The sequence below is a fragment of the Panthera onca genome, chromosome C2, assembly GCF_046562875.1.
Source record: "Panthera onca isolate mPanOnc1 chromosome C2, mPanOnc1 haplotype 2, whole genome shotgun sequence".
NCBI lineage: Eukaryota > Metazoa > Chordata > Mammalia > Carnivora > Felidae > Panthera > Panthera onca.
Window position 1 is genome coordinate 32,190,458 of NC_138347.1, and position 25,088 is coordinate 32,215,545.

General features: G+C 34.3%; 1 protein-coding gene and 1 non-coding gene across 9 annotated transcripts in view; both read right to left on the minus strand.

The window, feature by feature from the left end:
* ROBO1 (roundabout guidance receptor 1) overlaps window positions 1-25,088 on the minus strand; it is a 1,123,873-nt gene that overhangs the window by 289,636 nt on the left and 809,149 nt on the right. The gene's annotated exons all lie outside the window — the stretch shown is intronic.
* Window positions 16,214-16,315, minus strand: LOC132684439 (U6 spliceosomal RNA). The gene has a single exon (XR_009612660.2). It is a non-coding gene; the product is annotated as a U6 spliceosomal RNA (small nuclear RNA).

Consider the following 25,088-nt stretch of genomic DNA (forward strand, 5'->3'; position numbering starts at 1 on the left):
AAATTGCTTGTTCATTTATTGTGAGAATCTTTTTCAGATAAGTGGCAATTTGCATCCTCATGAGCAATGTATGGCAATGTCTCATCTGGTCCAATGCAGTATGCAATTTTGCACACAATGTCATGCTGACCTGAAGTAACTAGGATATATTGCTTGCATAAAAAATATAATGGGTAGGGGAGATACCCACATTCATGTCTTCCAGCCCACAATTTCATTATGCCATGACAATCAAGAACACAGCAGATGCCACACCTGAAAATATTAGGAAGTTAATTAACCAATGGAATATCATCAGGGACTTACTTTCATTCAGCCAACAAAAATAATAATGTAAAGTTCACTCAAAGACAGTGAAAGTTTTATACAACTCTTCAACATTTACAAAGAAAAAAAATAATAGATGGGAATATGCCTTGAAGAAATTTTACTTTAAAATATAGTAAATATAAAAGAGAAGCAATGTAAAATATTAAAACTTACTACTAATTATAGATAATTTCTGGTATCCAGTAGGGATTTTTTTAAATAATGCCATTTATTTTAAAATGCTCTTTCAAATTGTCAGAAAGCTTTTAAAATTATTTTTGACTAAAATCAAGAGAGAAATTTGACTACAATGGAGTAATGTATCTTTCTCTAGCAGGAATGATTTAAATCTGTGAAAAGTGAGGCCTGACAGGCATAAATTGGCTCCTGTCTTTTGATATTTAGAAGATGCATTAGCTCTCTTTTCCTGACAGAATACAGTATTCCATAGGTAGATTAGACCCCATCAAATGTCTACACTAATAACATTTGTGATTGCCCATCTTTCCATTACAGTGGCCACTTTTTCCATTGTTTTCTTTCTGTCATTTACTGCTAGGGGGAGAGAAAAATTGGTCTGATGAAATATAAGTGCCCTTTATAGTTCTCTCCAAAAAATTACAGCTTATTTTCTTATATATAGACTCTTAAGTCCATCTACATTCTAGAATCCTTGATAAATACCAGCCTAGAAAGCAATAGAACTCAAGCAATCACTTAGTCCTACTAATCCATGACCACTTGATATTCTGGCATCTTTGATGACTTTCAAAGCTATTATAAGGGTCAAATATTTTCTATGCTCAATGAAATAAATAGTTAGAATTTTATAAAAAGCCTTAAATAAGTGAGATAAAATGCATCAAACATGGTGAAGTGGAGCTATATTAAACATGCAAATAATATTTGAAATCAAAGAATTTTAAGCTCTATTTTAGGTGAAAGAATTCTTTTTTTTAAATTGTTAATGTTTATTTTTGAGAAGGAGACAGAGCATGAGCGGAGGAGGGGCAGAGAAAGAGGGAGACACAGAATCCGAAACAGGCTCCAGACTCTTAGCTGTCAGCACAGGGCCCAATGCCGGTTCGAACCCAAGAACTGTGAGATCATGACCTGAGCTGAAGTAGGACGCTTAACTGACTGAGCCACCCAGGAGACCCTAGAGTGAAAGAATTCCCTTAACCACAATACTATCTTCATAGAAAATAAATTCCTTTCTGATTTTGCAAATATTAAGTGATAAGGATTTCTAAAATCTAAACTGATTTCTTTTGCTTTACCCTTTGCTGGCTTCAGGACACAAATAATAACTTTTTATGTGATAAAATTTTCATTTTGTGTTTACTTAAGAAGGCAAATAATATAAAATTTCTATCAAAGGGAAAAATATAAACTCTATCTATCTATCTATCTATCTACCTATCTATAGATATATTGGTAGAGACACATTTTCTCATACAGTCCCCAAACTCCAAGCTATAGAGTTTATTTTTCCTATAGTTAATTTTCTTTTAAAAAACTTCCCAGGCACAGAAAAATGTAATTATTTGGGGTGCCTAGGTGGCTCAGTCGGTGAACAGTCCAACTTCAGCTCAGGTCATGATCTCCCGGTTCATGAGTTTGAGCCCCGCGTTGGGCTCTATGCTGACAGCTCAGAGCCTGGAGACTGCTTCACGTTCTGTGTCTCCCTTTCTCTCTGCCCCTTCCCCGCTTGTGGTGTTTCTGTCTCTGTCTCTCTCTCTCAAAAATAAACAAACATTAAAAAAAACTAAAAGAAAAAAAGAAAATGTAATTATGATCAAGTATAAAATGATTTTGAAAATTGCTCATTTATATATACAGGGTTCAACAATTCCTCTCACCAGAAAGGGATGGGGCAAACAGAAACAGAACACATTATATACAAATAAATAAGTAAAAATCATTAATATAATGAACGTGTGTCACTTTATATTAACATAATCTTCATTGAAGTACATTCTTTTGAATTCTCTAACTTCAAATCCCACACTCATCATAACGATAAATATTATGGTTTTTCAATTTAGCCAACAGAAAGTGTTAGCTACTAAACAAATATGTTCTCCAAATGTCTATTTTACTTTTGGAAGTTTTGTCCTGCAACACCCCATCCCCAACACCTGCCTTCCAGCTTAACTTCAAAGGGATATTTCATATAAAACATCTGAGAGAAGGAGAAAAATCTGACACCACACTTGTGTGAGCTTCCACTTAAAAAAAAAAAGTGCAAAATAAGCAAATATATATTTCTTAAAATGAGGCAATTTAAAAAAAAAACAAAAGGTGAGAAGTCTGTCTTGCCATGACACTTGGTTATCTTAGACCATATAATAAAATAATTAAATAGGAGAGAAGAGGCTAGACTGTTGAAATTCGGGTTCTGTCATTTACCAATTATGTGATTTGTGGCTAAGTTAACAATCATGCTGAGGGTACTTATACCTCATCTATAACACGGAAGCAATTTTATTTACCTCAGAGGATTGTTTTATGAAATAATGGTGATCCCATATGAAGCACTTATAACAGGGCCTGACACAGAGTACTCAATAATATAAGGTGATGTGAATATAATTATATTGGTTAGAGGACTATAATTATTATTAGTGTATATATACATTATATACACACACATATATACATATATATCTCATTCCTAATGACTATAAATCTGTTCAGGAGGTTTAACTTCACGTTCTAAACATTCTTAAGTGCTGATATTATTAATTAAGTATCAATACTGAACAGAACATATAAACCATTTAATAAACTTTTATGCACTATGACATTAATCTGTTTTAAGTACTCCTCATAGCAAGGATATCAAGCAACTTACTACACTAAGACCAAACTTCAATTTTTCTTCTAGCTCCTAAGACTCTATCCCTGGCAAAGTTGTAACTGGGGCAAAAAACAAGCAAACAAAAGTCCCCAAACATCAACAACTCATCCTTATCTTTTCCCCAAATTTTATTTATATCCATAAGGAATTGGAGCTGGATAAATAAGCTCCCAAAGTAACTAGGAATGACATGCTCTTAGTAAACGTTGGAGCAAGCGGGAAAACGAAAACCATCCAAGAGAACTTAAGTAGTACGGCCCTGTGTGCACACATATTGACACAAACACAGACTCATGGACATGTCTTCCTGCTCCCCTCTTACCAGAATCCAGCAAAACAGTGGACCATAACAATTAATAGAAGAATTTCTATTTTATGTAAATGTCATCTCTATTAGTCCACCAATTCATTCTTTCAATTAATAAACTAATATAAATGATCCCTTATCATAACAGTAACTGTATCTCAAATTTGCTTTCAAGGAAACCCAACCCCATTCTTTTCAACTGAGGAATCACTGGGGTCTTATTTCTGTATATTTCTCTAAGTTGCTTCTGCCACATTTAAAATCAATTAAAGCATAAGGATGATGCAGGATGAACCCAAGTTTCTGTTTAAACTAAAAATATCAAAGTATGAGAGATTATGCTTTGTCACTAATTATGAATTAACCTAACTTGACGTCAATACTTCTGTCTAAGGAGCCCTAAGGGGCTATTTTTACTTCCCCTGAAAATGACTGGGTAGCCACTACACGAACCCTTTTGTTTCTGCCTTCATATGCTATACCTCTGGAATCTAAGGCAACACTGGGATATTTATACAGGGCAGGGTAGGAGGGGATGAGCGAGAGAGAAAAAGACATCTCAAACATTAAAACTCTGTTGTTGCTAGCTAGCTCTAAACAAATTGATAGCTGAGTGAGTAATACCTGGGGCAGGACGAGTGGGAAGAACAGAGAGAGAGAACACGCACAGATGCACTCACTACAGAAAAGGTACTATATTTCACACTTAACTGTGTTTTAATACTCACATAAATCTTCAAGAGAAGTACTATTACTCATTTTTAGACGAAGAGACTGAGCCCTGGTGAATTAAGACAACTTGCCAACACTCACAAACAGTAAGGGTTAGAGGCAGGATTAGGATTTGAGTATGTCTGACTGACTTCAGAGCTTTCACCACTATGATAGATTGCCTTCTACAGCTAACTGCATAACTGTCAAGACTAGGTATGATTCTTGAACAAGTCAACGTAAGTCTAATCAAAGTGCAAAAGTTGTATAAATGTGGAAGGGAAGCTTTTTGCTTTGTTTTGGTTCTGTTTTTTGTTTGTTCCTCTTGTTTTGTTTTAGATATATATTACTTAGGTCACACTAACAAGACACTCTTATTCTTGAATCCTGAGGTCCTTCCTGCCATATTAGGTTTTCTCTGACAATCATTATGAACAGACCAGCTGTCCAACATCACTCATAAAATAGTTCCTAATTCACACAGAATCGCTTGCCCCGAACCCCTCTTTCCTGGCTTCTTTAAAAAGCATATGTCACAGCTGCATTTCAGCTACACTCAAGTAGTGCCTCATCTGTGAGCCATCTCAATGGACAACTAACATTTTGAAGTGCACACAAAATGGGACCAATAGTGTCTTACTGTTAATTAAAACCATCCTGACAGCAACGGACTTGGCCTTTATGATCAGCTTCTCTCCATGTTTGCTGAGTTGAGTCAACACATCTGCACCTGTAGGCTGGCTCAAGATGAATCAGATGTGAAAACTGAAGTGATCCTTGAAAAACAGGAGGGTTGAACTTCTTTTTCCTAAGATAAGCAATTCTCCTGCACCAAATGTGTATGTGCACATTCAGTCCAATACTTGGAACATCACTATTATTGCTAACAAAGGAACGTTAGACATTCTCATATCTTAAAGCAGCTGTTCTCAAATGATCTGGTGTCAGGAGCCTTTTGTACTCTTAAAAATTATTGAGGACCCCAAAGTGTTGTTATTTATGGGAATTTCATCCATTGATGCATTTATGTTAGAAACTCAAATGGAGAAAAATTTTAAAATACTTACTAACTTACTTGAAAATAAAGATAACCTTGTTAAATGTAAACATAAATAACATTTCCAGGAAAACTATATTCTCCCAGGCAAATACAGTGAAGAGAACAGCACTGTTTTACATTTTTACAGGTTTTTTTTTAAATGTCTAGTTTAATGAGTAGACAGCTGGATTCTTCTATCTGCTTCTGCATGCGGTCTGTTGCAATACACTATTTTGTTGAAACACATGAAGAAAATTAAGCCTCACAAAGACATCAAGGTAGAAAAGGGATCTTAATACCCTTTTCAAACAATTGTGGCTGTTCTGCTTTCATACTGCAACAGGAGTCAACGTGGAGTGGTTCCTTTAAGTGTTAGTGGCAATGTAGAATCTGAAAATACACCAAGGAACTTTTTATAATCTATTACATTAAAACATATTGTTTTGTCTTGACCTTTGAATGAATCTTTTACCATGCATGATTTTGACATCGGGGACTCCCTAAGCAGATCTCTGGACCAAACTTTGAGAATCAGCTATGAAAAAAACACAACAAAACTCTGAAGAAAGTATGAATGAATGGATTTAGCACAGTGACAAAGAAAGATGTAGCAACTGTACAAAGAACCTTATAAAAAGATTCAAGACTTTAGTTACTCCATAGCAGTAGATTTGTACAGATTAAAAAAGAGGCCCTCCTGAGGACCCAGCCTTACAAACTCGGCTTAGAGAGTAGTAGGGAGCCCATTGGAGAGCCTCTATTGCTCCCCAGGTCAGACTGATCTTTCACTGTAAACAAACTACATAACCATAGGTGGTGGTCCTAGTCACATTTACATACAAGGGACAGCAATTCACACAGAGTAGGAAAAAAAATAGAAGAAAACAAATCTGCACTTGTGAAGAACAGTCTGATAAAATTCATGTTATTCTCTTTTATTCATTCATTTCTGCAGTCTGTTCATGACAAGTTTGATAGTTAAAAGTCCATGATTGGTAGAAAATAATATCAGGTCTCAGCTCAGGGCTTTTATTTTATGACCTGGGTATGGGGGTGGGTGGGTGGGAAGTAGGTAATAGAAAATATTGAAAAAGAAAGAAGCCTAATTTTTAAATTGTAATAGTAAGAGCTTTTTTTTTAAAAAAGTAAGCAATTCCTGTCACTTAAATACAATAAAAATTAAAATTTCTAAGCATTTTGACTTTGTTTCATAAAAAAAGATGCATACAAAAGTGACTTTATGAATTTATGTGACTTCAATGAGAATATAGTGAGGATAAAATGGAACAAGAGATTCTAAAATAGCAAATTTTATTTTAAAAACCGAAATAATTTAAAACATTTTTCTTAAAATTTTGAGACCACTAATTTTAGCTAGTTTGCATTAACGAAAGAGTACAGCAGTGAAGATACTTGTAACTTAATGAATATTCAGTAAAAATTAATTCCTATCATTGCTCTTTATCATGCCATGCTGCAAAAAAATAATAATAAATAAATTATCACGCCATGCTGCAACCATTATCAAATTCAGAATGGTCCCATATTCAATTTATGTGTATGTAGTTCTAATGAAAATTTGACTTTTACCAACATAACTTACCATAAAAAAAACTAGCTATTTCCTACTATATCTGGTGATCAGAGGGTTCAGTTCTGAAAGTAAGGTAATTGCTAAACATCAGTGTCATCAGAGACTTGTGCTGTGTGGTAAATATGCAATTTTGCAAAACACAGAGCTTGTAAGTGATGACTACATATATAATGGAGTTTACCAATAATTCTGAGTTGCCATTTAAAATGAATATATTAAATGCTGGTCATGAGTAGAAAAACTACTCTATTTGGTACTAATTGTGGTTCTTTTTTTTCTTGACCGCTGTCTGAGCTCATTAGAATCACATGCTGTGCAAATCTCTCTCCTTTGGAAAGTCAGACATTATTGCCTCCCTTATGCCATTAGTTAACCTTAAGCTTCACTGTACCAAGGGGCTAGGGGCATTGAAAGTGCCTACTGCTGCAATGGTGAGGACAGTTTCTCTTCCACAGATGAAAAGCACGCACAAGCTGTACTGAACATTAAAGTACACTCTAGAGCTTGCTAAAATCCTTCCAATAGACTTTTTTGGTCAGCCCTTCAACATAGGTACAATAAAAATGTAAGATGCATCCCATACCCTACTCTAAAAAGCAATCTTAGAATTTTACTAAAAATGAGTGCTAAAACCCAAAAATATAAACATGAAGCTTAAAACAATTTAAAGATTTATTTTAATTACAAAAACTTTTTAAATTACAGGGATATAGGTGGTAATGCAGAAAGATCTATGCTTCTCCTCATAATGGTGACTTACGGTAACTGCCATTTCAGGACAGGAAACGTGTTTAGCATCAGTATCTCTACCTACAGTTTACTAATGCCCTGTGAAGTTAATTTCTAGTTAGCCCCATATATACTAGAATTATAGATGACATTCTTCATTAAATAAACAAACAAAAAACTACATTCACATTAACTTTGAAATTGTTCAAAAAGTCAAACTGAAAATTATCATATATATAAAATACAATCATTTTCCTGTTCACACAAAGGATTGAGTTATAAGTTTCATGCTGTTTAGAAGTATCTATTTACTTGGTTCACAAAGCAAAATGTAGCCAATGTAAGTTCCATGCTATTAAAAAGAGGAGAGTTTTGCCCGAGTTGCCAACACAAAAGTTATTCCTCTAGGTGGTAAGAGGTACATATATTAAACCCAATGAAGTGTCTTAAGACTAACAGACATCTCTTCTCTAATTACATGTTCACCAAGAAAAGTCATAGTTTGACTTCCTGACAGCAAAAAATTTATTTGTTGTTGTCAATATTCTGGTCTACTAATAAATTCAGTAAGTCCTCAAACTGAACATTAATAAATTGCTATTCTTATTTCCTTTTTTTTTTTCTTGAAAGAAGGTATTCATTTGATATTTTCATCAATGATCTTCCAAGGATAAAAGAGCAATTCCAAGAGAAAAACCTAGTCATATTCTTAGACCATCAGTGTATTTTGGTAAATAGCTACTTAATGTTAATATCAGGCATTATGCATTAAAATAATTTTTAAAGTAGTTTTAATAGCTATCAATAATCATTGCTGCTTAATCATTAGGCATACTATACTTTCAACTATAAAAGCTGATGATACCACAATAAAATAAGATTATATGACCCTGAGACTCTCCAAAATTTAGGTAAAGTTAGACATCCACAGTATTGTTTCATAAAGACATGAGGAAGAGAAAATATGAGTATCTAAATATTCCTGAGCCTTACTATTATATTACTTAATATTAAAGGACTTTTTTATTTTGAATGAGAGAACAAATGAGGAATAGTACTTTGCACATAAAAGTAAATGATCTTTAATGTATTAGACAGTCAATGGTGTGTTTATGTTTACAAAGGATTGTTCATAGTCCTATAAAATAAAATCTTCATTAAATTGAAATTTCAAGTCATTTTATATATTTCAAAAATGTCACATATTTATAGTGTATATGCATTATACATGAAAATATCTGTGTGTGTGTGTGTGTGTGTGTGTGTGTGTGTGTGTGTGTTAAGCTTTCTTTTTACTCCTCAGTAAAGGATCACTTCAAATCAGACCTACATTCACCTAAGGAATGGCACTTTTGTAGCATTTATCCCAAGGAAGCAGGAGAAAGTTTCGCTCTTTCCAATCCCACCAATACCAAAGCCTATTCAACTCCTAGAAGAGATCAATGAGAATAGGAAATGCCATTACCTAATTCATAAGATAGCTGATAAGAGTCAAATATTAAGGAAATCTTGAAGAAAACTCCAGTGTGAAAGAAGAGGATTAGGACACACAGAAATGGGGAGAAGAGAGAAATGACAGGTGGGAGGAAATACTGGTAGTTTCCATAAGTGCCCCTCCCAAGTCAACCAAGCAAATGTTTTTACAATGGTTTGGTCAGATGCTATGGCAAATATTCTAGGTATTCCTGTGGGTAATTTCTTCATTACAGTTGAGACCATATTTTGAAAGGTGTCAACTAACTGAAACAGGCTGAAGGCAACATTTACAAAGTATTTTATAGAGCAGAAGTTCTCCATGTGCGGTCTCTGAACCAGCTTCATCAGCAACACCTGGGAACTTGTCAAGAATGCAAATTCTCAGGCCCAACCCCAGACCTACTAAATCAGAGTATCTGCTAACCCAGCAAGCCAGGTTTGAACAAGCCATCCAGATGATCTGATGCGCACTCAAGTTTGAGAACTGCTGTTCTACACTTAAATCACACCCCAGGGAGAAAGTTAGGTCAGAGATCAATCAGCTTGTCAGTGCACTAAATAATCCCAACCATTGCAAAAGCATGTAAATAAAAGAAGTTTACCATCAGAAAACACAGAACCACAGACATGAAAGAACTTAAAGGAAATAATGGATAAGTAAACCCATACTTGGAGACGTTCTGAAATCCAGTGTCTGGGAAATAATTATTGATTTTATGTCTGTAGTTTTGAAGTCTACTTTTATAGAGCACAGTTACATATATTTTTATTAAATTGATATATAAGAGCACAAGACACAAAATTCACTAACCTGAAAATTGAATGATTAAAGAGCATTCACTTTTGATAAATAAGAATTGAATGTATGTGCTAAACCCTCCTATCATATTTCATTCAGTTATTTTGTGAACACTCTTACCTCCTCTACAGATAGACTGTATTAGTGATACTGACTGTGCAATACTTGGACACAGAGATTAAACTAATGCCCAGTGTGCTACTGGAAACTTCTGATCCTGATCTTACTAAAATGAGTACGAGAGTCATGCACCAGTAACCTGACCTTTAACCTGAGCTTGCCTTTGGGGAATTTTGAGACAGACTAAATCAATTGATATGGCCATTACAACTGAAGGCCCTGTCAAATTTTTTACAGTATCTGAAAGGGGTAATTGGAATCTGAAATGGACTGTAAGCAACACGGAACTACAGTTCTCAATATGCCAGGAATCCAACACACTTGATTTCTTCTTTACGCTCAGTAACAGGAAGGAAACAAAAATGTTATACAATAATTTCTGAACAGATACTGATTCGACTATTATGATTCCAATATATGTCCAATAATTCTTTCAATAATATAAGAAATGATAGGAGGTAAATAACTTTTTAAAAAATGACGTTTCACAAATATCTCTTGATGGCATGAATTTAACATTTTTCCCTGAACACTTCATAATTTTGGAGGATATGAAACACTGGGAAGAGAGTTCTCTTACCTAGTTCAAAGGAAAAATATTTTACAGGAGAGCCTAAAGATAATCTTTATTTTACATTAAAAAAAAACACAATTGAGTTAAATTGAAGCTTAAATTTTTCAATTTCAAAAATTAAAATATATAGCTTGTTTGTTTTCATTTATGCCTGACCCACAGGGTACCTTTTGCACTGGCCAGAAAAACAGAATGCTCCTTAACATCGATGTGTGTTTTGAATTATACTAATAAGCAACATATCAGCTGCGAGGTGAGACTACATTGAAAAAGACTGCTTCAGCTTACGGAAAATACCAGCTGTCTCCACTCTGTGAAGATGGATTACCACCTGTCCTGTTATCTTCCATACACAATACAAGGCACGTTGGCCATTTTAACCAGGATAACTGTACCCATATGTTCTTTAATTCTGGTCTGCATGCTGCCTACCATTAAATATTCGTAATGGATCATGGTAAATAGGAGATTAGCATGGAAGGCAGGGTGTTTAAGCAGAATCTAAGCCTCTGTTTTATTAAACCTCCTCCTTGTTCTTGAGACCTGTACAACTGAAAATATTTTTGATAATATCATCAATTTTAGCTAAATAGTAAAGCACCCAAGTGTAAACAGAAAGCAGTGAGGGTTTTTTTTTTTTTTTTCATAAGGCTTAGGCAGTAGTGAGGCTACATGCCACAATAAATTAAAACATAGGTTGCCATTAAAAAAAAACCCAACACTTTAACCTTTAAAATGATCACGTACATAATTTGCTATAAAAATTTTTGCTAGAAATTCCCTCCTTTTCTCATCACTTACAAAAATGTTACATGATTGAATGTATTTGACAGAAAATAGTATATGAAAAGCAGAGTTTTAACATACTATAGTTGAAAAAAGTTACCTTTATTTGAAAAATAAAATGTATATTTTGAATGATATCAGTTACTTCACAAAGTCTTTAGCCACAAAATGGAGATAGATAAATATGCACTTCTACTATAGAATAAACTGGAATAAAAAACATGCTCCATTATCAAATGTATTTATTTATCTGGTTAGCTTAATATGTAACCAGTAGTATATGAAAGACAATGATCAGATAGATACTGAGTTCTGTTTTAGTGAGTACAGGGCTAACTTCAGCTATATAGAAATCACACAAAGTTGTGGCCCTGTATGTTTGCATTATATGCTGTAGCCAACTGAGCAAAGGGCCAAACAGGTCAACTAGCAGCTGTTTTATATAGTGATCAATACTTAGGACCTCAGGTCAGTATGATTTGATACTAAATATTACGAATATTGTAAAACAATGCACAAATAGTTTATAAAAAGAGTACAAAGTGTACCATTGCTTCATTTTAGACTAACTATAAAGATAAAATAATCTCAAATATAATCCCTCCATTGTAAATAGTCATAAAATTCAGCACTGTTGAAGGAAATAATAGATTGACGTTTGCAGGTGTATTTGGTCTTACATTGTTGGGTTCTGACTTATATTAGTCAAACATTTTATTTCCTTCAACTTGTGAAATGTTAGAATTCCTAATTAAACTTTGAAATAAAAAGAATAGGGACAAGCAAATAGAGATTAAAGGAACACGTCACAGAAGCTTTCTTGATTTACAAAATATTTCTTAAAGGAAAGCAGAAAGCTATTGTAATGGTTAAAGACAGAGCCCTTTTATGTGTGCAGATGGGAAGTACTCCCAGAGAGGGTCATATTTCCTTAGGCTAAAGACCAAGAAAACTTAACTGCCCCAGGCCTGGAGTTCAGTGGCAAGAACAATTCATTCATTGAGAACTAAGATTCAGTAATCAAAGTATGAGGACAAGGGTGTGATTTTCATCTCATATAAGCACAAGTGACTACCAATTCAAAGGAAACAAATGGCAGTAAGAAAATGAAATCTCCCATATGGCTAGCATTTTTAAATCTGTGGTCCCTTATTTATTCACTTTTAAATTTCATTTTGTAGGCATCCAAATCGGCCAGGAGGAAGTCAAACTTTCACTCTTCACAGATGATGTGATACTCTATATGGAAAACCCAAAAGATTCAACCAAAAACTGCTACAACTGATCCATGGATTCAGCAAAGTGGCAGGATATAAAGTCAATGCACAGAAATAGGTTGCATTCCTATATACCAATAATGAAGCAACAGAAAGAGAAATCAAGGAATCGATCCCATTTACAATTGCCCCAAAAACCATAAAATACCTAGGAATAAATCTAACCAAAGAAGTGAAAAACCTATACATTGAAAACTATAGAAAGCTTATAAAAGAAATTGAAAAAGACGCAAAAAAATGGAAAAAGATTCCATGCTCCTGGAAAGGAAGAACAAATATTAAAATGTCAATATTACTCAAAGCAATCTACATATTCAATACAATCCCTATCACAATAACAGCAGTATTCTTCACAGAGCTAGAATAAACAATCCTAAAATTTATATGGAACCAGAAAAGTCCCCAAATAGCCAAAGCAATCTTGAAAAAGAAAACCAAAGCAAGAGGCATCATCATCCCGGACTGCAAGCTATATTACAAAGCTGTAATAATCAAGACAGTATAGTACTGGCACAAAAACAGTACTTTTTTTTTTCTTGGAAAAATAAATGGACCCAGAAACATACGGCCAACTAATCTTTGACAAAGCAGGAAAGAATATCCAATGGAATAAAGACAGTCTCTTCAGCAAGTGGTGCTGGGAAAACTGGACAACGACAGGGAGAAAAATGAGCCTGGACCACTTTCTTACCCCATACACAAAAATACACTCAAAATGAATGAAAGACCTAAATGTAAGACAGGAAGCCATCAAAATCTTTGAGGAGAAAGCAGGCAAAAACCTCTTTGACCTTAGTGACAGCAATTTCTTACTCAACACATCTCCAGGGGCAAGGGAAACAAAAGCAAAAATGAACTATTGGGACCTCATCAAAATAAAAAGCTTCTGCACAGCAAAGGAAACAATCAGCAAAACTAAAAGGCAACCAACGGAATGGGAAAAGATATTTGCGAATGACATATCAGATAAAGGGTTAGTATCCAAAATCTATAAAGCACTTACCAAACTCAACACCCAAAAAACGAATAATTCAGTGAAAAAATGGGCAAAAGACATGAATGGGCACCTCTCCAAAGAAGACATCAAAATGGTCAACCAACACAAGAAAAAATGCTCAACATAACTCATCATCAGGGAAATACAAATCAAAACCACAATGAGATACCACCTCACACCTGTCAGAGTGGCTAACATTAACAACTCAGGCAACAATAGATGTTGGCAAGGATGCAGAGATAGAGGATCTCTTTTGCACTGCTGGTGGGAATGCAAACTGGTACAGCCACTCTGGAAAACAGTATGGAGGTTCCTCAAAAAACTAAAAATAGAACTCCCCTACGACCCAGCAATTGCACTACTAGGTATTTATCTAAGGAATACAGGTATGCTGTTTTGAAGGACTCATGCACCCCAATGTTTATAGCAGCAGTGTCGACAATAGCCAAAGTATGGAAAGAGCTCAAATGTCCATCGATGGATGAATGGATAAAGAAAATATGGTGTGTGTGTGTGTGTGTGTATGTGTGTGTGTGTGTGTGTGTGTGTGCGTGTGTGTGTACAATGGAGTATTACTCAGCAATCAAAAAGAATGAAATCTTGCCATTTGCAACTACGTGGATGGAACTGGAGGGTATTATGCTGAGTGAGATTAGTCAGAGAAAGACAAAAATAATATGATTTCACTCATATGAGGACTTTAAGAGAAAAAAACAGATGAACATAAGGGAAAGGAAATAAAAATAATATAAAAACAGGGAGGGGGACAAAACATAAGAGACTCTTAAATATGGAAAACAAACACAGGGTTACTGGAGGGGTAGTGGAGGGGGATGGGCTAAATGGGTAAGGGGCATTAAGGAATCTACTCCTGAAATCTTTGTTGCACTACATGCTAACTAACTTGGATGTAAATTTTAAAAAATAAGTTAAATAAAAATTAAAATTAAAAAAATTCATTTTGTATGAATCACAGGCTATATAAATAGGCCAGAAACATACACTGTGCTCCATAATTTCCAAAAATAGTTTCATATTATATTTTAAAAATCTCTTCAAAAATCATAAAGAATTAAACTACTTGCTTTGATCAAAAATTGAAAAACTGATGTTAAGTATAGAAATTTACCAAATATTTAATACCAACATTCACAATACAAGAAACTGTATGCAAATTTAAAGGTAACAGTTACAATATTTTTTTTCAAATAATATTTCACTCAGTGCATACAATAAGTTTTGCTGAGAAGTTTAATATTAGTAGGGACTTAAGAGCCAGATGGGAAAGCTGTGTATATTTAATATACATATCTATTCCATGTCCATTTGACATACTATTTAGACTCCAATAGCCCTCATCCTATATAACTGTTTCTTTGACACTACTACAATCTCAGTGAATGATGAGAAGAATCAATAATATGAATCAATGTCTTTATTATAACTTATTTGGTTTTGTAACACTAACCTTGGAAAAAGGTGTTCTGGCATAAAATATGCATTTAATTTTACCTATTTAAACTTAACTAAAACCTTAGGTAATAATGGAGAAAGTGCATTTTAAAGATAAGATATGTAGTTGAAAATGGCAATTTTTATGAAAAATGACAAATTAATCATTTGTTTTACACAAAAGTCCTTTCTCTTAAAGGATCAGCACAGAAAACCTTCAAATAAGCCTGTTCCCTTTTTTCAATATTTTTATTGGATGTTTGGTCGAAACAAGAGAAACAAAACAGAGACAAACTGGAAAGACAGAAGGGGTACAGAAAATAGTGGTCCCACCATCACACACGGTTTGATAAAAAAATGAAAGACTATGATCTCTTCTAACAAGTTGAAAATTAGCCTTTACACTTCGGGCTCCTGAAAACACAATGCTCAAAAATATAGAATTGACAGTGGGTTAACTTCAGATTTGTTCAAAATTATAAAGGTACCAAATAATAAGAAACACACAGAATTTTCTAAAGGATTTTCACAATTCTTAAAAATATTTCAAATTTGGGGAGATAAAGAGAAAAAAATAGCATTGGTGTTTCTGATTGGATTTTAACCCACTTCTATCAAAAATTTCTATATTCAATTTCTATTTAAAATTAATTTCATAATCCTCTATGGTTATTTCTAAACAAAATCACAATGAAAAATATAGATCAGATTAGCATTGTTTTTATCTGGTATAACATATTTCCAATATTTCTACACACTGATTACAGTTCTCTCCCATATCTTTACTTTATTTATGAGAGTTTTTTTTAAAGTATTTTTCTATAGTATAACCCTTATTGAGATACAAGGCTTAATTACAAAAGCAAAATTTAGATTATATCCTAAATATGCCCTTAACTATTTGTCTATGGGAAAATTTTAATTTATATAAAAAAAATCAAATAGGACTACATTCAGATCACTTTTTCCAAAATGCTGTTTTCTAAATCAAAAACTTTGGAATTGATCTATAAATAATATTGTTTATCTAATCTTCCTCTCTCTCTCTCTCTATTGCTTTCTTTTTTTTTTTTTTTTTTTTTGGGAGGAGGCGGTGGAATCAGGGATGGGTCCTTGAGGACCTTGAGGAGGTAAATCACTTCACTTACAGAGCCTGTTTCCCCACCCACAGATATTAGGATAAAATATGGACTGCTTCACAAATTTGTGTATCATCCTTACGTACAAGACAAGCTAATGTCTGTATTGTTCCAATTTTAGTATAGTGCTACCAAAGAGAGCACTTTCTAATCTCCTTAAGTATCTGTCTTATAACACTTGTGACTATGAATGGAGTATGATACTATAATAACTGGGGCTACAATTTCCAACCTTCATAAATAATGTAGTTTCCAGGAGTTACTGTCTAGCTTATTCAGAGCCTGAATAGACATTACTTGTTGGGTTCAGGTATTCTCTCATTGGAAAAAAGAAAAAGAAAAGAGACAGATGTACAAATAAGAGTTTATTTATATCCATCTTCTTTGAACTAGTCAGAACAAGAAATCCTCCACTGAGAACTTTACTAAATACCTCAAGTAGAATGACTTAAGCATTAGCAGACCAGCTAAAAAATCTAAAATTGAAAACGTTCACCTTGAGTTCTAAGGCTGCATCATAAAATTTTCATATCTTAATCAATGATGATAGTATCAATAGAGCTAGAATTTCTCTTATATATGGCTATAAAAGTAAATCTGAAATATTCTGTACCAATAAGGATATTACCTCTTAGAAAAATAATAAGTATTTCTAAAGTAAACAAAGATTAAGCTAAATTACACAAATTTATGCTACTTATTTTGCATTGGTGCCATATCAATATAAGTATAGTTTGTTGAAGGTGGTAAATTAAGTTGTTTTATATCTAGAAATATGATTAACTTTATAAAATCTGAATTTCCATCATCATTCTTCAGCCACAATAAAGAGAAAAGAAAGCATATTTAAGAAAGACTGTTAAAACTCCAGTCTGAAGAAGTCCTTAGTCATCTTGAACCTTTAAACAGGCCTTTGGCATAAACTCAGATCATATCCCAGTAAGATAATTTCTCTGGGGACATATCGTTCACTCAGCTTTGAAGGATTCCACTTAGACAGATTCATCTGGCCTATTAACAATTCTAATTCAAAGAATCTAAAGAAGAAAGCAAGCAAAAAGGAAATAACTGTTTTTTTTCCTCAACCCCAACTCTCAGCTTCCATTCAAAAAATATCTTCCTTCTTTTTATTCTTCCCTATGTGAGTTCTTATTCATGTTGTTGAAGATCAGAGCTACTACACAACAGAGCCTAAATTGTTCTGTGATTGTTATATTTTTTTAGGTACACACCACAGGTCTATGCCAGCAGCCCCATGGGCATTCAACACACATTAACTGATGGTAATACTTGATAATAAGTTAAATATTAAGAATTCATGTTGTGAGCACCAAAGTCTGTTGGTAGGAGATTCTGAATCAACTCTGAAAAGAACACATATATATGGTAAACCGTCTATGGAAAAATTGTAAAACAATTCTAATTTATTCCTTTTTCTACGATATAAGGTTAAATTATGTTTATGACATTTAATCTATAAATGGAAAAGAAATCAGTGAAAACCCCATTTTGCAAAGAGAAATAGGTAAATATTTTGGAATGCCTATGGTCCATAAAAGAGTCAGAGTATTAAAAGTGATGAGAGAAATGTGTGAAAACCAATGATGGAAGAATGGCTTGGGAAAGTTATTAACTAGAAAAAAGTTCTAGCATGGAAAATACAGTAACTTGCTGGTTATTAAACATGGTTCAATTGAGAGAACTAAAAATAGCTATAAATTTTAGAGAACCATTTGATGCTTTTAACACTTGAAGATAAACCATTATCCCTTATTTGGCAATTTGTGTGTTTTGTTTCATGTAAATGTGCAGCAATCTTTCTTTACTCAGTGTCTGCTTACTCTTCAGGGTATAAAAAAATCACCAGGTAGGGCAGCCAAAAGAAATAAAGCATCAGCTCAATTAGATCCTGGCTTTCCTTCTTGAACTTTACAAGTTCAGACTGTTGACTGTTCATTTGTCTTCTCAGCTGCCTTGTAAGGAGCCAGAAAATATACCTATGAAGTTGAGGACAATGTACCTATATATACAACCTTCATACTTTTAGGAAACCTCATGCAGAAAAGAAATCCCATGGACCCTGAGCCTATCACCATAAAACATTCAGATATGAAAACAGAAAGTACCTGGCAATTGTCCTAATTTGGTGTATGTCTAATTCTCCACCACAATGTTTCTGTAACCAATTTACTGATCATTTTTTATGCTTCTTTCTGGAGCAGAAGAACATTACAACATTGACATGATCTTTCATATACTTACAAATACTTTACCTATTTTAGTGAAAAAGTCAATGATACATTGACAACATGTTATCTCTGCAACTATCAAATCAAAGTAAATTAGGACTACTCCCTCTGATACAAAGTTTATGTCATTCAATATAATCAATCTGTGTTTGATTTTCTCAAGGCTTATTGTATCTGACCCTCAGGAGATCATGGTCACCTGAGCTTCAAGCAGCCCCAAGTGCGTCCTCAGAAGTGATGCTTCCAGAGATCCTCTGAGCAGGGGAATTCACACATTTTCTAGGTCAGATAATCCAAGACCAGACTGAAATACTGGGACTTTCATATCACTGAAGCTTATTAGCCAGAGATGAGTAACTCCCAGTTTTTAAGTTGAAGAATTACTGAATCTGATAACATAAAACAACAAGATTAAGTATAAATTAAGTAGAATCAAAGTAAATGACCCTAAAAGAAAGCTGAACACATCACAAGAAGGGTCTCATCAATACAAGAGAAAGGGAAGCAGTATGTGTTCACAATGCAAGCCAACTGAAGCTTTACTGCTTCCCAGCTATTTACTTAGTGGATTGTCTAGTCAATATCCAGGCTTTAAAAGATTACCTATGTCATGTCAGAAGATCCCACATATTGATCTCTCCTGGACATACCAGTCATGTTCTTTTAAGGGGTCATATTAGGAATGGTTTCTTGACTCAAAGTCACTTTATCCTTTTTTTTTTCAAGTTTGTATTTAAATTCCAGTTAGTCAACATACAGTGTAATATTAGTTTCAGGTGTAGAAGTCAGCGCTTCATCACATCCAACACCCAGTGCTCATCACAAGTGCCCTTCTTAATGCCCATCACTCATTTAGCCCACCCCCCGCCTCCAGCAACACTCAGTTTGTTCCCTGTATTTAAGAGTCTCTTACGGTTTGCCTCTCTGTTTTTATCTTATTGTTTCGTTCCCTTCCCCTATGTTCATCTGTTTTGTTTCTTTAATTACACAGGAGTGACAGAAATCACTTAATGTATCACAACAAATTGAGGAAGATATAGGTTAAGTTTCTTAAGACTTATTAAAAAAATAATAAAGACAGAAAGAACACTGATCAACCATCAATTTACCTCCTCCTTTTAGCCCATCTCAAGTTTTAATTGGGACGCATATTTTTAAGTATACTAATTTAATGATAGCTCGGTTTGTCAATAATGTATAAATATCAAAGCCATAGCTTAATCTTAAATGCAAAATGTACAGATATTGAATCACTGGCTGCAGCTGAATAAAAATGTATGATTTTCATGTGTGAAAAGGATTTGCATGTACAACATTAACATTTTACTGGTTCTTGTCTGTAACTACAGATTAGGAAAACAAATAGAAAAATACAAACTGAAAATTGTACATTTTAGTACCTACTGCCACATTAACAGTTATTTTACCAAAGGAAGTAAATGTATATTATGCTTTGGTCTTATTTTGTGGGAAGGTAATTGTCTCGAATATAAAATGAATTTGTCTTAAGTTTCACATCAGTGTGAGAAGAAATATAGCATAAGGATCACGAGCATGATGGTTATTTAAACCACCTGGGCCTTGATTTCCTCTAAAAAGTAAGGGTAATAACAATACCTACTTCACTGAGTTTTTGTGAGGATTAAGTAAATTAATAAATATAAACAGTGTTTGGCACAAAGCACACACTCACAAGTAGTGGTTATTATTACAGTTAACACGGCCTTCCACCTCAACTTCTTCTTCAAATTAAAAAAAAAAAAATAACGTAGCTTATATTCTATAAGAAGGTTTTAATAAGAGCCAATTTATCCCACTAAGTTAAATATAAAACAGAAATAAGTTATGTTTGAATATTAAAATTCAATATTCTTCTTCCTCTGGGTCTGTTCAGAATTTCAGCGGCGATATTCCACACACATAAACACAATTTCCATTGCTAAGTACTCTCTCTATGGTGCTTAAAAAGCTTCCAAACAGCCAGGAATGTACTTAAGCCGTTTGATTAGCCCCTTATGTCAGATAAATGAACAGTTTTTGTAAACATTAAGTGAAATACGAGTCATTTGAAAGGAGAGATTCTCTGTAGTACAATAAATGTCCCAAAAGGAATGTCTCTGAAATAATAGGATTTTGTTCTCAAAATAAGTCCACCTTGTAAAAAGTCAGAATTTGGGGGACATTAGTATAAAAAGAAGAGGGTTATGAGTGGCAGGATACAAATGGGTGTGTGTGCATGCATCATTTGTAACAGTTCACTTGCACAAAAACACACTTAAACAGGGAGCAAAATCTGGCACAGTTAAATTTGCCAAACAACTATCAGATAAAGGGAAGATACAGCACAGATTAAAAACACAGAAATGATCTCTAGCCATCTAATGAATTAAACACATAAAAGACAAACTAGGTTTCCACACAATTATAGGCATGTAAGGCTAGTCAACGGAATGAATGCTGTGAGAATACGATCCAAAACTAAGGCTAACGTTGTCCTTCAGAAATAAAAACCAAAAAAATTATCCCTTACAGAAACAGTTCTCCCACTCCCACATCCCACATCACCAAGCAGAAATGTCTGGGAAAACATAAAGGAATGCACATTCTTCTTTTTTTTTTTTTTTTAAGATTTTATATTTTTTTATTTCTTTCGTTGATTTTTTCATTTTACATATGTGTGTGTGTGTGTGTGTGTGTGTGTGTGTGTGTGCGCGTATATATAATGTCTATTTATTTTGAAAGAGAGAGCATGCACGGGTAGGTGCATGAGTGGGAGAGGAGCAGAGAGAGAATCCCAAACAGGCTCTGCACTATCAGCCTGATGTGGGGCTTGAACCCACAAACCAAGAGACCACTACCTAAGCCAAAGTTGGATGCTTAACTGATTGAGCCACCGCGGTGCCCCTAAGACTTTAGTTAAGTAATCTCTCCACCTGACAAGGGGCTCGAGCTCACAACCCAGAGATCAAGAGCCACACTCCAACTGAGCCAGCCAAGCACCGGAGGAATGCCCCTTCTGAAAGCAGGCTTATCATCCCTGCCAAATATGATCATGGTCGACATTCACTCACTAATTTCCCCTAGACATGCAAATCCACATTTCCCAGCTAAAAAACTAAAAAAAAAAAAAAAAGTCAATAAAAAATACACAAAGTCTCATGAAAAAGCATGATTTTAAAGAAAGTTTCATAGACATGGTCATCATAGTGAATTAAAACTTAAAACCTTCTCCCTTTCCTCTCTTCCTCTCCTCTATTTTTATAGAACCACAGCCTGACTTTCTTCCAGATACTAAGATTGTACAGTTTTGCAAAAGCATAAGAAATATCAGAAGTTCTAAAGATATCATTGATTAGCTAGTAAAGATAACCCCCTCTTATCTGTACAATGCCTATCTCTGACTGGTCCAAATTACTTTCCAATAGTTAGCCAATTATGCAATTATTACATAAGGTAGCAAATTGCATTGCTTATTTATAGATAAGCAAATGAAGTCACAGAGGTTAGGAGGTATTATCAGGTCCTTAGGAAAGTCCCAGAAAATCAATTCCAAGCATTAAACTAGCATAACATCCATTCACCAAACATTCCAGAGACTTGCTTAGGCATTGTTCTAGATCAGCAGTGATAAAGAGTGACAAGCTCCTGGTCCTCATGCAGCAGACACAGCAAGAAGGGAAATCAATGGTAAACAAATGTATATCATTAATCACATTATCTCAACCCTATCTTGTTTTTTGTATGTTTGTTTCTTTGTTTGGGTTTTTTGTACGTCATTTATTGCTAAAATGACAAAGGGCCGGATTAAGATCCATGCACACAGCATGGTAGGTTACCATTGGACAAATTCCAGGTTCTTGAGCTGAATGGGAGAACAACCTTTGACAGACATGTGTAACTCTACTCTACAGTAGCCCCCCACCTTTGTACCAAATCAAAAGGCTTTTAAGGGGAGAAAAGATAATGGGATTGGGAAGAGAGGAATAAGATAGTACTTCTTGTTCCAGAAGAAACTAATCTTTCAAGCTATCATTTCCACTCATCAACTCAAGTTGCCTATGAAATATGTCCCTCTAAGTCCTGGGCCTCTTCATCTACATGAGCATCAGGAACTCAACAACTTTCACTGTGAACTAATTGCCCAAGGTCCTCAGATATGTGAATGACAGAAATAGTTGCATGAAGTAGAGACTTGACCTGTATTCGGTGGATTTAGTGACTTATATTTTCAAATACGTATTTTCATATTGGTAAACAGTTTCATTTACAACATCTACATGTTATATATTTAATATTATAGGCATATGGCCTGAACTTCAGGGGGACAGGGAGCTGGGGAAGGAAGTGATTCTAAATGTAATCAATTCTGTTACTGAGCCGAAAAAAAAAATTACACATTATAAAATATATGATTTTATAAACTGAGGAAATGGTGCTTTTGAAAAATAAAACAGTGAGTGATTATAAAGATATGTATACTCAAGTTTTCTAATATACACTTATCATCTCAAATGTGATATAGTTACATCTAAATTTGAATCTGTAAAATAATTTCAAATTAAATATTAATCAAAGGTACAATTCTACGAAATCAATTTCATGCATTGCCATTTTAAAGGATGAAGGCAAACTGAGGTATAAATTATTTATAAGAAAAAATAACCCACAATAACATTGAGCTAATTATCACAGTAACTGTAGCATTTCAGGGCAAGAATAGAGGAAAAGAATTTCTTTGTTCATATTTTTCCTAGCCAAAATTTCATGAATAAATCATATGCTTCAACCCTATTTTTAAGAATCTAAAGAAGATTTGAATCTGACATTTTTAAAAACATTCAAAAGGAGCTTTAACTGAATCCATAGCAGCATGTAAAAATATTTCCTCAGTTTGTGTGCGTGTGAATTTGAATGTGTGTGTATACTTTCTGACTTCAATAAAAATCTCTTTAAAATTGGAACCATGTCAGTGCAGCCACTATGGAAAACAGTATGGAGGTTCCTCAAAAAAATAGAACTACTATAAGATCCAGCATTTCTACTTCTGGGTATTTATGAAGGAAATGAAATCACTACCTCACAAAGATAACAGCACTTCCCTGGCCAAGGCAATGGAAACAACCTAGGAATGAACAAATAAAATAAATATGGGGTATGTTTGTGTAAGGGTATATGTGTGTGTGTTTGTATGTGTGTATATATACATGCACACGATGGAATATTATTCAGCCATAAAAAGAAAGGACATCCTATGGGGCGCCTGGGTGGCTCAGTCAGTTAAGCGTCCGAGTAAGGCTCAGGTCATGATCTTATGGCTCGTGGGTTCGAGCCCCGCGTCAGGCTCTGTGCTGACAGCTCGGAGCCTGAAGCCTGCTTCTGATTCTGTGTCTCCCTCTCTCTCTGCTCATTCCCTGCTCATGTTCTGTCTCTGTCTCTCAAAAATAAATAAATGTTAAAAAAAAAAAAAAAAAAGGGTATCCTGTCAGATGCAACAACATGGACAGATCTTGAGGGCGTTATGTTAAGTGAAATAAATGAGACAAAGAAAGACAAACCAAACTCCTAGAAACAGAGTACAGACTAAGGAGTACTAGAGGTGGGTGTGAGATGAGGGAAGAGGGGTGGGGCAAATAGATGAAGGTGATCAAAAATGACCAACTTCCAGTTAAAAGATAAATAAGTCCTAGGGACTATAGGTACCAATACTGTGTTGCATATCTGAAAGTTGCTAAGGGAGATCTTAAAAGCAGATCTTTTTTCTCATCACAAGAAAAAACTTATGATTATACGTGGTGAAAAATGTGAAACTTACTGTGGTAATCATTTTGCAATATACACATGTATCAAATCATTATGTTGTATACCTGAAAGTAATACAATTTTATATGTCAATTATATCACAATAAAATTAATTAAATTGCAACCGTTTCATTTAAATTAACAACTTTCTGCCCCTCCCCCCTCTTAGTAGCAATGCTATAGCTTAGACAATGGTTATCAGCATAACTGAGTCAGTCAAAAGAAGTAGTTACCAATGTAAAGGACTGTTCTTCTAAGGTCTAGGCTTTATGTCTTACTTACTTTACACAAAAAAAGAGTGTTCTAAAATTTTAAAATATTTAACATGGTTGTTTTATACTTACATGAAAAATATTTATATATATAAATATAAGCTTATATTTATATATATAAATTTATATTTATATTTACATGAAAAATATTTATATTATATTTTTTAAGCTAATTTACCTTGAGAGAAAGAGAGAGAGCAGGGGAGGGGCAGAGTGAGAGGGAGAGAGAGCAAGAGAGAGTGAGAGGGAGAGAGAGCAAGAGAGAGGGAGAGAGAGAGAGAGAGAGAGAGAGAGAGAGAGAGAGAGAGAGTCCCAAGAAGGTTTTACACCATCAACGCAGAGCCCGATGTGGGGATCGAACCCACAAACCAGAAGATGATCACCTGAGCCGAAACCAAGAGCCGACCACTTAACCAAATGAGCCACCCAGAGATCCCCAAAATGTTTATGCTTTTAAATATTCATATTAATGTGAGCAATGTTTTATTCTGTTAATTTTTATATCTAACACCATAAGAGAAAAATCTAAATTCTAAAGATTTTGGAAGGATTCTCTGTGGTTATGCCTCACAATCGATGTTCAAGCAGTGTATATT